This window comes from Cetorhinus maximus, chromosome 21 (genome assembly GCF_964194155.1).
Source record: "Cetorhinus maximus chromosome 21, sCetMax3.hap1.1, whole genome shotgun sequence".
NCBI lineage: Eukaryota > Metazoa > Chordata > Chondrichthyes > Lamniformes > Cetorhinidae > Cetorhinus > Cetorhinus maximus.
Window position 1 is genome coordinate 29,957,360 of NC_135899.1, and position 14,881 is coordinate 29,972,240.

Here is a 14,881-nt window from a genome sequence, read left to right on the forward strand (position 1 = left end):
CTTTCTCTCCACAGATGCTGTCAGACTCGCTGAGTTTTTCCAGCAACTTCAGTTTTTATTACAGTCTTGAGTAGCTTCACCTGATATACGGAAAGCCTTTGGCCTTTTAGGAAGCATTTTCTTCAGTGTGCAGCAAAATGTTGTAAATGAATAGTGGTGAAAATAATTAAGGTACACTGTAACAGTCAATATGACAGCTCATCATCTCTCACTAAAGCAGCAGCCTTCCCTGACCGGGAATCGAAACCGGGCAGCGGCGGTGAAAGCGCCGAATCCTAACCACTAGTCCACCAGGGAACGGCGATTTCGTATTCTCAATATCAGTAAACAAAGCAGCGCTCATTTAGATCTGCTTTTGCTTCTGTTTTGAATGCAAGTTCATTTCAGGACTCTGCTGTTTTCAAATCGATTTACATGCTTGTCTATTCTTTGTTCATTTATTCGGGTAGGTATGACTTCATTGAGAATGTGTTTTTTATATACCTGTTTATTTCTCCTCTAAGTTTAACAACACCTGTGAATCATGTGTGAATAGACCATCATGTCTGCAAACCTCGTTTTCAATGTAAATCACTCAGAAACTGTCTTGAACTAAAGATGAACAATAAACATCTAATACTATTCCATAATACTAAGTAAGATTGTTGGGCCTGTACTCACTGGAGTTTTGTAGAACAAGAGGCGACCTTATTGAAACATATACGATTCTTAATTGGCTTGTCTGAGCAGATGCTGAGAGGTTGTTTCCGCTTATGGGAGAGTCTAGGACCTGAGGGCATAATCTCGGAGCAAGGGGCCGCCCATTTAAAACAGAGATGAGGAAGAATTTGTTCTCTCAACGGCTGGTGAATCTGTAGAATTCTTTACCTTAGAGGGCTGTGGAGTGTGCTGTTAAGTATGTTCATGGCTGAGGTAGACAGCAAACATTACACCATTCAAAACCACGCAAGTCACAAGGAAAAAATATTCATTACAACTTCGTTAAACTGCTGAAAAAGCTTCCGAATTTCCTCCCCTGCGCCAATCTCGTCAGGATCCATATTCAGGGTAAGCGGTCGCCCTCCGCCTCCGGGAACGCAGTTCCATTTCAGTGAATGCAGCGAGTTTTGTTTGGACAGTGAGTTTCGCGTTGACATAAAGACATATTATCAAAACCTTGTTTCCATGGTGTGTTATTCATTCAACATTTTCCAGCTCTGACAACCAAAGTTAGTCAGGTATACCCAGGGACTGGAATCGCTGGGCAGGGGCACTCAGGGTGATCACAGCTGGGCACCAATTTCAAGGACCGGCACAGGCAGAGAGGAACACCTACAGTTTCTGATTTTAGATCAACAAAAATTAGCCATTAGCTGCAGGTAAAACATTATTAAAATGATACGACATATTCAGATTAGTTGTCTTTGCCTCTAATACCTCCGATATAATAACCACAAAAATAGCTTGTTTGACTTTTATATGCAAAGGGAGAGAGATAATCCTTTGAACCCAATAATGTAAGATGGGTTGGATGGGATTTAGTTTCTCTTTTTATTTGAAGCGAACATTCATAAAACATGTGCGTGGGGCCTAAATGGATAATATGAGAGGAGACAATGTTTGGGAATATTATCTGGCAGTCACAACACACAAAGCAGTATGGCAAGGAACCATAAAGAGCAAAAAACATTTGTCCCCGAGTGAAATCGAACTACCAAGCGTACCTGCTAACCGATTGTGACACAGATGCTGCCGTGATTCAATTTGCCAAAATTAAGGACGAAATAATTATCTTGAATATAAGGAAACTGATTCTGCCTGCTGCAGGCACACCCATATTGATTTACGCTTCATTTTTATAGAATGTGAGCATCTCTGGCTAGGCCAGCATTTGTTGCACATCGCCAATTGGCCTTCAGAAGTTGCTGGAGAGCTGCCTCGTGAACTGCTGCAGTCCATGTGTTGTAAGTACACCCAGTGCTGCTAGGGAGGGAGTTCCAGGATTTTGGCCCAGTGACAGAAGAGGATCGGTGCTGTTGATTGGCTTAGAGGGGAATTTCCAGGTGGCAGTGTCCCAAATGTCTGCTGTCTTTGTCCTTCTAGATGGCAGCAGTCATGGGTTTGAAATGTGCTGTCTAAGGAACCTTAGTGAGTTCCTGCAGTGCATCTTGTAGATGGTACACACTGCTGCCAATGTGCGTCGGCGGTGGAGGGAGTGAATGTTTGCAGATGGAGTGCCAATCAAGCAGGGGTGGATGGGATGCCAATCAAGTGGGTTGCTTTCTCCTGAATATTGCCTACCTTCTTCGGAGTTTTTGGAGCTGCACTCATTCAGGCAAATGGAGAGTGTTTCATCACACTCTTGACTTATGTCTTGTAGATGGTGTAAAGGCGTTGGGGAGTCAGGACATGAGTTCTTCGCCTCGGGATTCCCAGCCTCTTACTTGGTTTTGTCGCCACGGTATTTATATGGCAAGTCCAGTTCAGCTCCTGGTCAATGGTAACTCCCAGCATGTTGATAGTGGGAGATTCAGTAATGGTAATGACATTGAATATCAAGGGGCAATGGTTACATTCACTCTTCTTGGAGATGGTCATTGCCTGGGGCTTGTGTGGCGCAAATGTCACTTGCACTTGTCACCCCAAGCCTGGATATTGCCCAGGCCTGGCTGCATTTGGGCATAGACTGATTCAGTATCTGAGGAGTCGAACATCTGTACTTTCAGTCTCGACTTGTCTCTCTCCATCACTGTTTCTCTGTCTTTCTTTGCTTGTCGCTTTCTATCTGTCCGCCTTTGTTACCTTTGTCATGCATCTGCCACCCTCAGCTGAATCATTCTATTCAATCACAGGAAAAGTGCTGTTATGACGCTTCCTGTAGGAGCTACACAACGATGCTGATCAGTTAACTCCTCGTTAGTATAGTGGTGAGTATCCCCGCCTGTCACGCGGGAGACCGGGGTTCAATTCCCCGACGGGGAGATGATTCCTTTTTAAGAGGTAGAATTGTATTACTTTTAAAACAGCTGCCAAGAACGGAGGTTTAAAAGCTTTCTATCTGAGACTTATGAGCAGAGGTCATCACGATTTTAATGGATCAACATGTCAAAGTGCATCAGCTTGTCGTCGCGACCAAGCACTTAAGGCGATGGAATAAAATTCATTTGAGTTTCACCACGCTGGTCCAAATTTTGCCAACTACGACCCTTTTCCCGCATTCATTTGAACATTTCACGAAGCTCCTTTGGAACGAATCATGCCATGCACGGAGTAATAACATTCACCTCTCAGGAACGTGAGTTGCTTCTCTCAATGGTATTCAGCTGCATGTATTCACGAAATTTCTTTCTGAAACATATGAAAGAAATCAGCCAAATTGGCGACAGCCTTTTTTCCTTTCTCTTCCTCTCTATCTTTGTATTTATGTTTAAGTCACTCTACGTGTGCTTGTGCATTGTGTCTTCTTGCTGTGCGCTGAATCCATTTGTGTCTTTGTGGGAATTTGCGATTCTGGCTGTGTTTCTTGATTTTGTTTGTTGGTCGACCGTGTGTTTGTAATGTCAGTAGCATGGTTGGACCATTGGCATTATTCTCGTTAGGGAACTTACATTGCAGTGGTTATGCAAGAGGTTTTAGATTAAAATCCCAGGCGAGCCCTTCTACGTTGTCATTATTTGTCGAAGCCACAAATTGCTTTCGCTAAAATATTCTCCTTTGCAGAAGTCGGATTGATTTATATCGGGAGTAGGTTTAAGGTCCAGTGTACACAATGTAGGGAGTTTGCCTATGCAACACACATGCAGAACTTGTTTATTAGTTTTCAAGAGGCATTCATTTTTTATCGGTCCTTCTTTGTCACTTTGAACATGCATCTGCCAACCTCAAGTGAATCATTCCGCTTTGTCGCAGCACAATTGTTGTTATGACGCGTTCTGCGAGAAATACACGGGAGCACCTCTTGTCGATTTCGCGTTAGTAAAGTGCTTAGTGTCCTCTCCTGTCACGCTGTTGACCGCGGTCCAATTCAGTTTGGTTGCTATGTTTTTAAGAGTTGTATTCATTTCCTTGTGCAACATTGTTTTAAAACAGCTGCCTAGAAGAACGGAGGATTATAGATATTCAAGAGGAGAAGCTTTCTTTCTGAGATGGGAGCAGAGATCAGCACCATTTTAATATCAACTTATCAAAGTATTACAGCCTGCAGTCGCGGCCGAATGCTCAAGGCGATGGAATGAAAATCCATTCGAGTTTCACCACGCATGGGCAAATTCTGCCAACTGCGGCCCTTTTGTCTCATTAATTTGAACATTTCACGAAGTTCCTTTGGAATTAATCATGCCTCAACACACCTTTCAAAAACATCAGTTGCCTTTCTCAATTTTATTCAGACGCGTGTATTTACGAAACTTCACAACGCAAGAAATAAATCAGCCAAATAGGCGATAGGCTTCTTCCACGCCGCCGCACCAACACCATCTCCCCTCGTACCCCCCACCCCCCCACCCCCCTCTCCTCTCCCTTTATGTATATATTTGCGATTCTGGATGTTTGCGTTGTTTTTGTTTTTTGGTCGGCCGTGTGATTGCAATTCCTTTTGTAATGCCGTTTCCAACTCCGTTTTCGAATTATTTATGACATCGTCCTCCAACATATCTTCAGGTTGGGCGTTCCAATTCCCAACAATTCCCGAACGGGAAACAAAATGTTTGCCCCCAACCTCTCCAGACCTTTCCCAATGGATTTGAATCATTGCCCTTGATCTCCAGTTATTGACGACTTGCCAGAAAATTTCCCCCGATTTAGTTACTTTAAATGTCATATTATATAGAAAACCTCCATTATTGTTCCAGTAAGACCTTTTTGCTTTTATATACTAGTCTTCGATTTATAAAGCCATGTAACCGGGATGATTTTCCACATTATGAATTTTATGGACATGGACACCAAGCCCTTTCGGCTAATTTTACGTAAACCTCCCGTGTACAAGACGCTCCATTTCTATCTTCATGCTCCCTGAGTGCGCGACTTCACACTTCCTGCAGGAATTTTAATTCTTAACATGTTGTTTTCTCCGTGTACGTCGAACTTCGTGAAGTATTTTCTGAGTAAATCGCTTTTTTGTCTGTCTTTTCAGAACCTTACGCTACGGAACACACATAATGCGGCGAGGTCTGTGTGCGCCGAAGAACGTGTTAAATCGGGTGCGGGGAAGGAAGACATGCACATTTTCATTAGTTTTCCAGCTTCCAATGTCTGGTGAGTGTTCTTCTTTTGTCTCCAATCGATTACTTTAGGATAAATAAATTTCCGGCTACTTTAATAATTAAATGATTACGCTTAGTGATTACCGTAACTGCAGCGTGGGGGAATTTGTGGAATCCATCATCACCAAATCTGCGGTAAGCGTCTGCAGCTGAGAAAATTAGGCTCAGAGAAGCTGAGGTCGAGTCTGAGTTGCAGATATGGAACGGCATGAGGGAGGGCGAGAGAGATCAGGACATTTTGTTCCGGGTGCCATTATCTCTCTGAGGTTTGGTAGAACTTCATAGTGAGGCAATGGTCAGGGACAGCAGTTTGTGACTGCCGGTCTGACAGGTATGGGTAGTCAACTTACAGTGATGAAAAAGCCTCAGCCCTTGACTTTGACCAACAATTACGAGGCGCTTGCTACCTTTGTGGATGAGGAAAGGGGGTATAGCGTGGATGAGAAAACTGTCCACGCCGCCATGATGCAGGATGTTGTTCAAGGGGGGGAAGTCAGAAAGAATGTGTTGGTGATAGGATAGTATACAGTCAGGGGGATAGATACCATTATCTCAGCCACGATCGGGAGCTCTGAAGAATCTGTTGCCTGCTCAGTGCCACGGTTAAGGGCAGCTCTTCGCGGCTAGAGAGGAACTTGAAGCGGCAGGGGGAGAATGTAATTTCTGTGGCCCAGGTAGATGCCAGTGGCCGGAATAATGTTCTGCTGCGTGAGTTTAAGCTATGAAGATGGAATAAAAATGAAGAATATCGAAAATAATCATCCCTGGATCGTTACTTGGGCCACGAGACAATTAGCATGGGGTCAAATTGATTAGAAAATTAAACATTGCCTCAAACAGTGTTGTGGGAAATAAAGGGGTTTCGATACATGCGGCAATGCCACCAGAGCTCAAGGAAGAGTCGGCTGCTCCATTAAGACGGGATCCACATAAACGGGGATCAAACCACTCCTGGCGAATAATAAAGTTGTGGTTGAAATCTAATTACCATTGCAAAGAAATAATTACATGGTGTCAAAGGTTGGAAAATAAATATTCCAGGGTACTTCAGATTTCAACAAGACAGACATAATTACAAAGAATGAGGGTTCGCCCTGATAGTAAATTACGACATGAGAACATCAATGAGAAAGGATCTTGGACAAACTTCAAGTAGTAGAATCAGCATGGTTGGAGATTATGAATAGAAGAAATGAGAAAACACTGCTGGGAGTAGTTGGGTATAGCAAATTGAGTAGTAATTGTACCGGTAATAGAACATTGAACGCGAAATTATTAGCGTTTGTAACAAAGGCAATGTAATGATTGTACTGTTCACAACCGCAGCACAAAACTTTTAAACCGTTCTTCGCAACACCCAGATTTGCAACATTAAGAGACATACGCCTGTACAATAGCCACCCCTATCTTGTAAGGGCATATGCCTTTACAAGCCACAGCGCTGCATTGTAAGGACAGATATTTACAACATCTACCAGAGCACTGCAATCACAAAAACACTTACATCATCAGCACCACATTTCAGTGTACAGACCTGGAGAACACCAGGCACTCTCATGTAACGACATAGACCGGAAAAACACCGAGCACTCAACGTGCTGAGACAAACTGCTGCAACATTCAGTCCTGAACTGTAAGGGCAAAGACATTCACAAACGCCAACTCTGCATTGTGAAAACAGGGAGCTGCAAATTCTCTGAACTATTAGCACACAGATATTAACAGTACATTAATGCACTGCAACGACATTGTTCTGTGGGAATAAGCAGCACCACACGCGAAGGGCCCGGCTAATTATAACCTCAGATATGCACTGAGAGGATTCAGACCTGTCAATCTCCCGAACGCTGTACTGTAAAGGTGCAAAATTTACAGTTTCCAGCAGTGTGCTATAAGGGCACAGACTTGTACAAGCCCTGACCACAATACTCGAACGACAGATACCAGTTCAACACTCAGCACCAGTGCATTTCGAAAACATAGACAACAAGAACAGCTTGTATTTATATAGCACCTTGAACGTTACGAAATTTCTCAAGGTGGAGCCTAATATGCAAAATTTAATATTGGTAATAATTGGGCATATGGTCAAAAGCTCGATTGAAGAGCTAAAGAAAATAAGTGACAGCCATTCGCTGACTCGTTCCTCGGTGCAATGCTCGGACCAGTCAGGGTCCTACTGCCTTTTCAAAATTTCAAACAATGCTTGGCAGTATGCTGTCACCATCAGTGGTGCCTTCACCATGGCAATGCCACTTGCCAACCAATCAGCACTCCCTTCACATACAGTATAAATTGTTGCCTTCCCCTTATATTGGTATTCCTGCGAATGTCCTAATGAGTGAAAGACGAAAAGCTTAGACATATCTCTTTTACCAGCAATACTCAAGGCCTTACTACCAAACGACTAATTCTGACTTTGTGATTTGCGATCAATCAAAATAAAGTTATTAAATTCAGGTAAGCATGCCTCCCATTTAATAACACAATGCGTTGTGCCTCCCGAGTTCACCATCGACTGTCTCCCAGCTCGCCTGTCTCCTGTTGTTGGTGTCAATATCTGCCATCTTCATATCTCTCCTGCGCATCTCCTTGTAACTAGGCTTCCCCCAGTTGAACAGCATGGATGACAAGGGGGACATGACCCAGTGGTGAATTAAGTAAGTTTTTTTTTCCAACATGCCCACATCCATCCGATGAATGTGTTCCATTGTGTGCACACATCATTGGCTTAGCAATGAAGGAATTGTTCCGCGCTCCACGACCTCTCAGTTAGTGACCTTGATGCCAAGAGGTCCCGAAATTACATCTGAGATAGCATGGGATCTGTTGTCCATGCCTTGCTGCTGCAGAGAAGAGTGCCGAGGTCACTGCTTTGCCAATTGGGCAAGCTTTTTTTGTCAGTCAGTTTGCTGTTGATTAACTATTTAAGGAAATAGTCTTTGAAATAAAAATAAACAACAAGTATGGCAAGGGAGCTCAGTCCCATGTGTTGTACGGCCTGCAGCATGTGGGAATTTTTCGACACTCTTTGCAGCCTGGATGACCACATGTGCAGGAAGTGCCACTGGCTTGACAAGCCTTAAGCATCAGGTTTCGGAGCTTGAGAGTCAACTGGAGACACAAAAGTGCATCCTCGAGGCTGAGGATTTTGTGGATAGCAATTTTTTCGATCTGGTCACTCCACAGCTTAAGTAAGTGCAGTCAGAAAGGGGATGGGTAACCACCAGTCAAAAGAAGGGAGGCAGGCAGGTAGTCAGGAAAGCCCAAGAGTGAATATCACTCAAGAATCTTTTTTCTGTGTTGGAAAACGGTAAGGGTGAATGTTCTTCTGAAAAGTGCAGCCACAGTCAAGTTCACGGATCAGCTGCAGAACCAGGTAGGAGTAAGGCTGCAAGTGCGGTAGTGGTAGGTGACTTAATAGTGAGGGGTGCAGACAGGTGCTTCTGCAGATGTAGATGTGACTCCAGGATGGTGTGTTGCCTCCCTGGTGCCAAGGTCATGGATGTCGCAGAACGGCTGCAGGGCAATCGAAAGGGGGAGGGCGAACGGTCAGAATTCGTGGTTCACATTGGTACCGCGGACATAGGTACAAAGGAGAATGAGGTCCTGCACAAGAATTTAGGGAGATAGGTCGCATATTAAAAAGTAGGACCTCAAAGGTTGTTATCTCTGGATTACTCCCTCTGCCACGTGCTAATGAGTATAGGAATTGGAGGATTGAGACGATGAATGGGTGGCGAAAGAGACGGTGCACGGAGGAGGGCTTTAGTTTCGTGGATCACTGGGTTTGCTTCTGGCGAAGCTGGGGCCTGTGCAAGCCGGACGGGTTGCGCCTAAACCGGAGTCGGAACCAACATCGTTGTGGAAAGGTTTGCTAGTGCTGTTGATGATGGCAAAGTAGTCGTGGCCGAGTGGTTAAGGCGATGGACTAGAAATCCATTGGGGTCTCCCCGCGCAGGTTCGAATCCTGCCGACTACGCATCTTCATGTGCTCACTTTGATCAAACTGTTTCTTCCAGCGCATTTTATCATTAACTGTTAACTTTTTTTGCGAGAAATACGACAAAATCAGTCAAATTCGTGACAGTGTTCTTTCTGGTGTTTCTCGATTTATAAACCCAATTAATCAAAGTGATTTTGCACCTATATTATGAACTTTGTGTAAATAGAGTCCTAGTCCTCTATGCTCATATAAACTTCACAAAAATCTCGTATTTACAGTGCACAGACTAAATATGCCATCACAAAGTACATAATTTCAGGTCTTACTTCCTCGTATTAAATTTTACCTATTTTTAGCGTGTTATTATTTTGTGTGCGCCTTACTTTCTGACCTCCTTTCTGAGCTGATCTTTGTTTCTCAGGAAGACTTCCTCTTTGCCACTTTCACCTAGCGAAGCGATAGAATTGTGACGCGAATCCCTGTCTTGCATTCTCTATCTGACACGTTTTGAATGTCCGTCTGTTTCTCTCTCTGTTTCCCTCTTCTTGATCTATTTGTGTAATTAAATATTCATCCAACCCTGGCTCATGAATTAACCCAAGACTGTTCTCATATCCCGTGATCTCCTCAGTATTCAATAGTTTTCGGATCTCAGCTTTGAATATATTGAGCGCTTCCAACACTCTGGGCAGAGAATTTCAAAGATTCACGAACTTCTGAATGAAGAAATTTCTCATCATCACTCATAATTCTAAACTCCAGAGAGTATGGGCTCGTTTTCCTCAATCTCTCCTCCGAACCCAAGAGTGAATCGAGTCATATGAAAACAGAAAATGCTGAGAATATTCAGTAGGTCAGGCAGCACCTTTGGGTCCCGGACCTGAAGCATTACCTATGTTTCTCTCCACGGATGCTGCATTTCCTGCTGAGCATTCCCAGCATTGCCTATTATTCCTTCAGATTTCCATCGCCTGCCGTTGATCTCGCTTTTGCATCTGAACATTCGTTTCATTATCCCTAACAGAAGTATATCCTCATTCAGGTAAGGACTTCATAAGACACTTATTCATTTGTTCCAAGTCCCTTGCAACAAAGGCTGCCCAGGAGAGAGCAAGAGAGAGCGCGCCATTTCAATCAATGGGGCACAAAGGAAGCAGTAGGATTTGATTGTTGCACAAAAATCGAGGGAACTTTTTAACTCCTTAATAGCAGCAATATGTTTGACCGGCTAGCATTCGGGACTTTGAAATTATTTTTCGTACATGCCCACTGGTATTTAGCGAGTTTTGTACTTGGATCCAATTTCCCTTTGATTCTCTGCCAGCTGGTCCCTTGTTTCTCACCACTGAGAAAATATTACGCTGCTTTCTCACCGGTGCCTGTAATATATGCCCTCAGTGGAATTCCCACATTCTCACTGACGGGCTCTGTTTCGACTGTTCCCTTTCTTTCCATGTTGGCCTCTTGTGTCCTGCACACACACAGTTCGAGGTTGTAATTTATTTCAATCCAACCTACGGAATCCTCCAGCTCTTGTTACTGGTAGCCTCTCAAATCGAGATGACAAAATGAATACGGAAAATTGTAGAAGAATATAAATGAATTCTCTTAGTGTTTCTGAAAAACAAACACGAATTGGCATTTATATAGCGGTTTTTAACGTGGCTGTTGTGGTCTCTCGGTATTTGGTTATATCAGTTTGGCACCATCCATTTATGGATAATATTGTGATATTTGGAAACAGGTTGTGGACAAATCATTGCATTATTCTGAGGAGATGTGTGTATACCTATGTTATTTCTCAATGTATGTGTAATACCATGAGAATTAAAGCGGAAGTAGGCCACTCGGCCCATCGAGTCTGCTCCACCATTCAATGAGATCATGGCTGATTTGATCGTCCTCAACTCCACTTTCCTGAGTGTTCCCCATAACCCTTGATTCCCTTAATGTTTAAAAATCTGTTTGTAAAAGCGAGTGAGTGAACTTTAGCCTCTTCGCAGTTTATCTGGCCCGAGGGCAAAAAGTTAGATGTTTACCTCATGTAGTAGATACTGCTGTTCCGAAGAAGAAGCATATTGACTCGAAACGTTAACTGTTTCTTTCTCCTCAGATGTTGCCAGACCTGCTGAGTTTTTTTTTCTAGCACTTAGATAAAGGCAAAATACTGCGGTGCTGGAAATCTGAAACAAAAACAAAAAATGCTCGAAGAACTCAACAGGCTTGACAGCATCTGTGGAGAGAAAGAGAGAGCGTGTGTGTTACGTTTCGAGTCCGTATAACGTTGACTCTGTCTTTCTCTCCACAGATGCTGTCAGACTCGCCGAGTTTTTCCAAAAACTTCAGTTTTTATTACAGCCGTGACTAACTTAACCTGATATACGGAAAGTCTTTGGCCTTTTAGGAAGCATTTTCTTCAGTGTGCAGCAAAATGTTGTAAATGAATAGTGGTGAAAACAATAAAGGTACGCTGTAACAGTCAATTTGACAAGTGCCCCTCTCACTAAAGCAACAAACTTCCCTGACCGGGAATCGAACCCGGGCCGCGGCGGTGAAAGCGCCGAATCCTAACCACTAGACTACCAGGGAACGGTGATTTGATAAGTACCGATATTGTAAATAGAATGGAAATAATTATGTTCATTTGGTTATAATTTCAATTTTTTGTGTTGCATGTAAGTGCAGTTCACGACTCTGGGGGTTAGAGATTTATTTATATGGGCCTGCATTCTTTCTTAATTATTTTTTCTTCATATTTATTTCTCTCTTACTTTCAGTCACTCCTAAGTACATTTATACACATCATAGCTATACACAACTTCGTTGAGAAATATTACCCGATTACACACACATTTATTCAGGACTAGCACACTGCTAGACATACAATCTGTTTGCAAGGATCACGATATTAAGCATATTTATAAGCTGACATGATCCGATCCCGAGATGCCACGGTAATTGTGCCTTATAAATGCAAGTTATCGCTGTTAGAATCACTACTAAGATAATCCATTTATATTCTTCTACCATTTTCCGGATTCATTCCATATTTTAGATTTGAAAGGCTACCAATAGGAAGGACTGGAGGATTCGACTCGTTGGATTACTCGGGCAGTGTGCGTACAAGAGAGACAGAATGGGAAGGACAATAAGAATGTGCGGAATTACACAAAGAACATATATTGCAGGGGCGAAATCAGGTACATATTTGCTTAGTGGTGAGAAACTAGGGACCATAGAGGAGTAAATGGATTAGGGTCTTCAGGTCATCGGCAAAATGCTAGAATACGTTATTAAGGAGGTGGTAGCAGGACCTTTAGAATGTCATAATACAATCAGGCAGGGCCAACATGGTTTTGTGAAATGGAAATAATGTTCGACAAATTTATTCGAGTTCTTTGAGGAAGTGACAAACAGGGTGGATAAAGGAGGATTAGTAGATGTAATGTATTTGGATTTCGAAAAGGCATTAGGTAAGTTGTCATATAAACGGCCATCTGCACATTGACTGTTGTTGCGGGTATCATATTAGTAGCAATGGGCGATTGATTAACTAACAGGAAACAGAGAGTCAGGATAAATAGGTAATTTCAAGTTGGCAAAGTGGAACTTATGGAGTGCTGCAGGGATCAGTGCTGGGGCCTCAACTATTTACAACCTACATTAATGACGTGAATGAACGGACTGACAGTAATTTAGCTAAATTTGCTGATGACACAAAGATATGTAGTAAGGCAAGTTGTGAGGAGGATTCAAAGGGTCTGCAAAGGGTTGTGGACAGAATAGGTGAGTGTGTAAAAACAACTTAGCAGATGGAATATAATTTGATTGTCCAGTTGGTAGAGAAAATAGAAAAGTAGAATATTGTTTAACTGGAGAGAGACTACGGAATGCTGCAATATAGAGGGATCTGGTGCCCTTGTACCTGAATCAGAAAAAAAGTTAGGTCGCAGGTACAGCAAGTATTTATGAAAACAAATGGAATGTTTACCTTTCTTTCAAAGCAGGTAAGAGTGTATAAGTAGGGATGTCTTGCTACAAATATACAGTGCGTTGGTTTAAGTGTACCTAGAGTAATGTGTACAGTTTTCACCTCGTTTCTTAAGGAGGTGAATATTTGCATTGGAAGCAGTTCAGGGTCAGTTCACCAGGTTGATTCCTGGGATTAGGGGATTAGTTTATGAGGAAAAGTTAAACAGGTTGGGTCTATACTCATTAGGGTTGACAGGAAGAAGAGGTGTTCTTACCGAAACATATAAAGTTTTGAGTGGGCTTGGCAGGGTAGATACTGAGAGGATATTTCCCATTCTGGGAGAATCTGGTTTAAAAATATCGGGTCTCCCATTCAAGACAGAGATAAGAAGCAATTTCTTTTCTCTGAACGTCATTAATCTTTGGAACTTTCTCCCCCAGAGAACACTAGAGCGTGGGTCATTGAATATATTGAATGCTGAGTTAGACAGCTTTTTAATCTATAATGGAGTGAAGGATTATGGGGGACAAGCAAGAAAGTAGAGTTAAGGCAACAATCAGATCAATCATGATCTTGTTCAATGGCGGAGCAGGCTGAATAAGCCCAATGACTTACTCCTGCTCCTATTTCTTATTTCTTCAGTCCAAAAGCTGGAGCACATGTAAGATTTAAAAAAATCTCAGTTTCTTACCTATGGTGTCACTCACTCTGGCTATTAGATACTTGGACAGCTCTCTCGAATTTGCTGCAACAGTCAGGTCCCACTGCGTCCGTTGCTGCTTTATTTCATACAGCTCCATTGGCATTGAAAAAAAGAGTTACATCCAAATATTTTGCTCATTTCATACCTAAAGTTGGGAGAGTCATCAGCATCTAACAGTGGGAACAGGATGCTGATAGTCAAGGCCTGGACAATATCAAGGCTTGGGCTAACACGTGACGAGTAACATTTGCACCACACAAGTGCCAGGAAGTGACATTGCCCAACAAGAGGGAATCTAACCATTGCCTCGACATTCAATGTCATTATCATCGCTGAATCCCCCACTATCAACATCCTGAGGGTTACCATTGGCCAGAAACTGAACTGGACTGGCCACATAAATAATGTGTCTACAATAGCGCATCAGCAGTTCGGAATCCTGCGTTGAATAACTCACTTGCTAACTCCCCAAAGCCTGTCCACCATCTACAGGCACAAGACAAGAGTATGATGGAACACTCTCCACTTGCCTGGATGAGTGCAGCTCCAGCAACACTCAAGAAGCTTGATACCATCCAGGACAATGCAGCCAGCTTGATTGACAACCCATCCACGAACATTCACTCCCTCCACTACCAACACACAGTGGCAGCAGTCTGTACCATCTACAAGACACACTACAGGAACTCACCAAGCATCCTTAGACAGCAACTTCCAAACCCACGACCTCTACCATCCATAAGGACAAGGACAGCAGATACATGTGAACACTATCAGCTGGAAGTTCCCTTCCAAGCCACACACCATCCTGACTTGGAATTAGATTGTCGTTCCTTCATTGTCACTGGGTCAAAATCTTGGAACTTCCTCTGTCGCTGGATCAAAATCCTGGAACACCTTCACTAACAGCACTGTGGATGTACCTACACCATATGAACTGCATCAGTTCAAGAAGGCACCTCACCACCACCTTCTCAGGGGCAATTAGGAATGGACAAATACTGGCCTAGTCAGCG

The 14,881-nt window shown here is 43.0% G+C and overlaps 3 non-coding genes across 3 annotated transcripts; 2 read left to right on the forward strand and 1 right to left on the reverse strand.

The window, feature by feature from the left end:
• Window positions 1–2,889: 2,889 nt before the first annotated feature.
• trnad-guc (transfer RNA aspartic acid (anticodon GUC)) lies at window positions 2,890–2,961 on the forward strand. Its single transcript has one exon. It is a non-coding gene; the product is annotated as a tRNA-Asp (tRNA).
• Window positions 2,962–9,143: 6,182 nt separating this feature from the next.
• Window positions 9,144–9,225, forward strand: trnas-aga (transfer RNA serine (anticodon AGA)). Its single transcript has one exon. It is a non-coding gene; the product is annotated as a tRNA-Ser (tRNA).
• A 2,481-nt stretch (window positions 9,226–11,706) lies between these two features.
• Window positions 11,707–11,778, reverse strand: trnae-uuc (transfer RNA glutamic acid (anticodon UUC)). The gene has a single exon. It is a non-coding gene; the product is annotated as a tRNA-Glu (tRNA).
• Window positions 11,779–14,881: the final 3,103 nt, after the last annotated feature.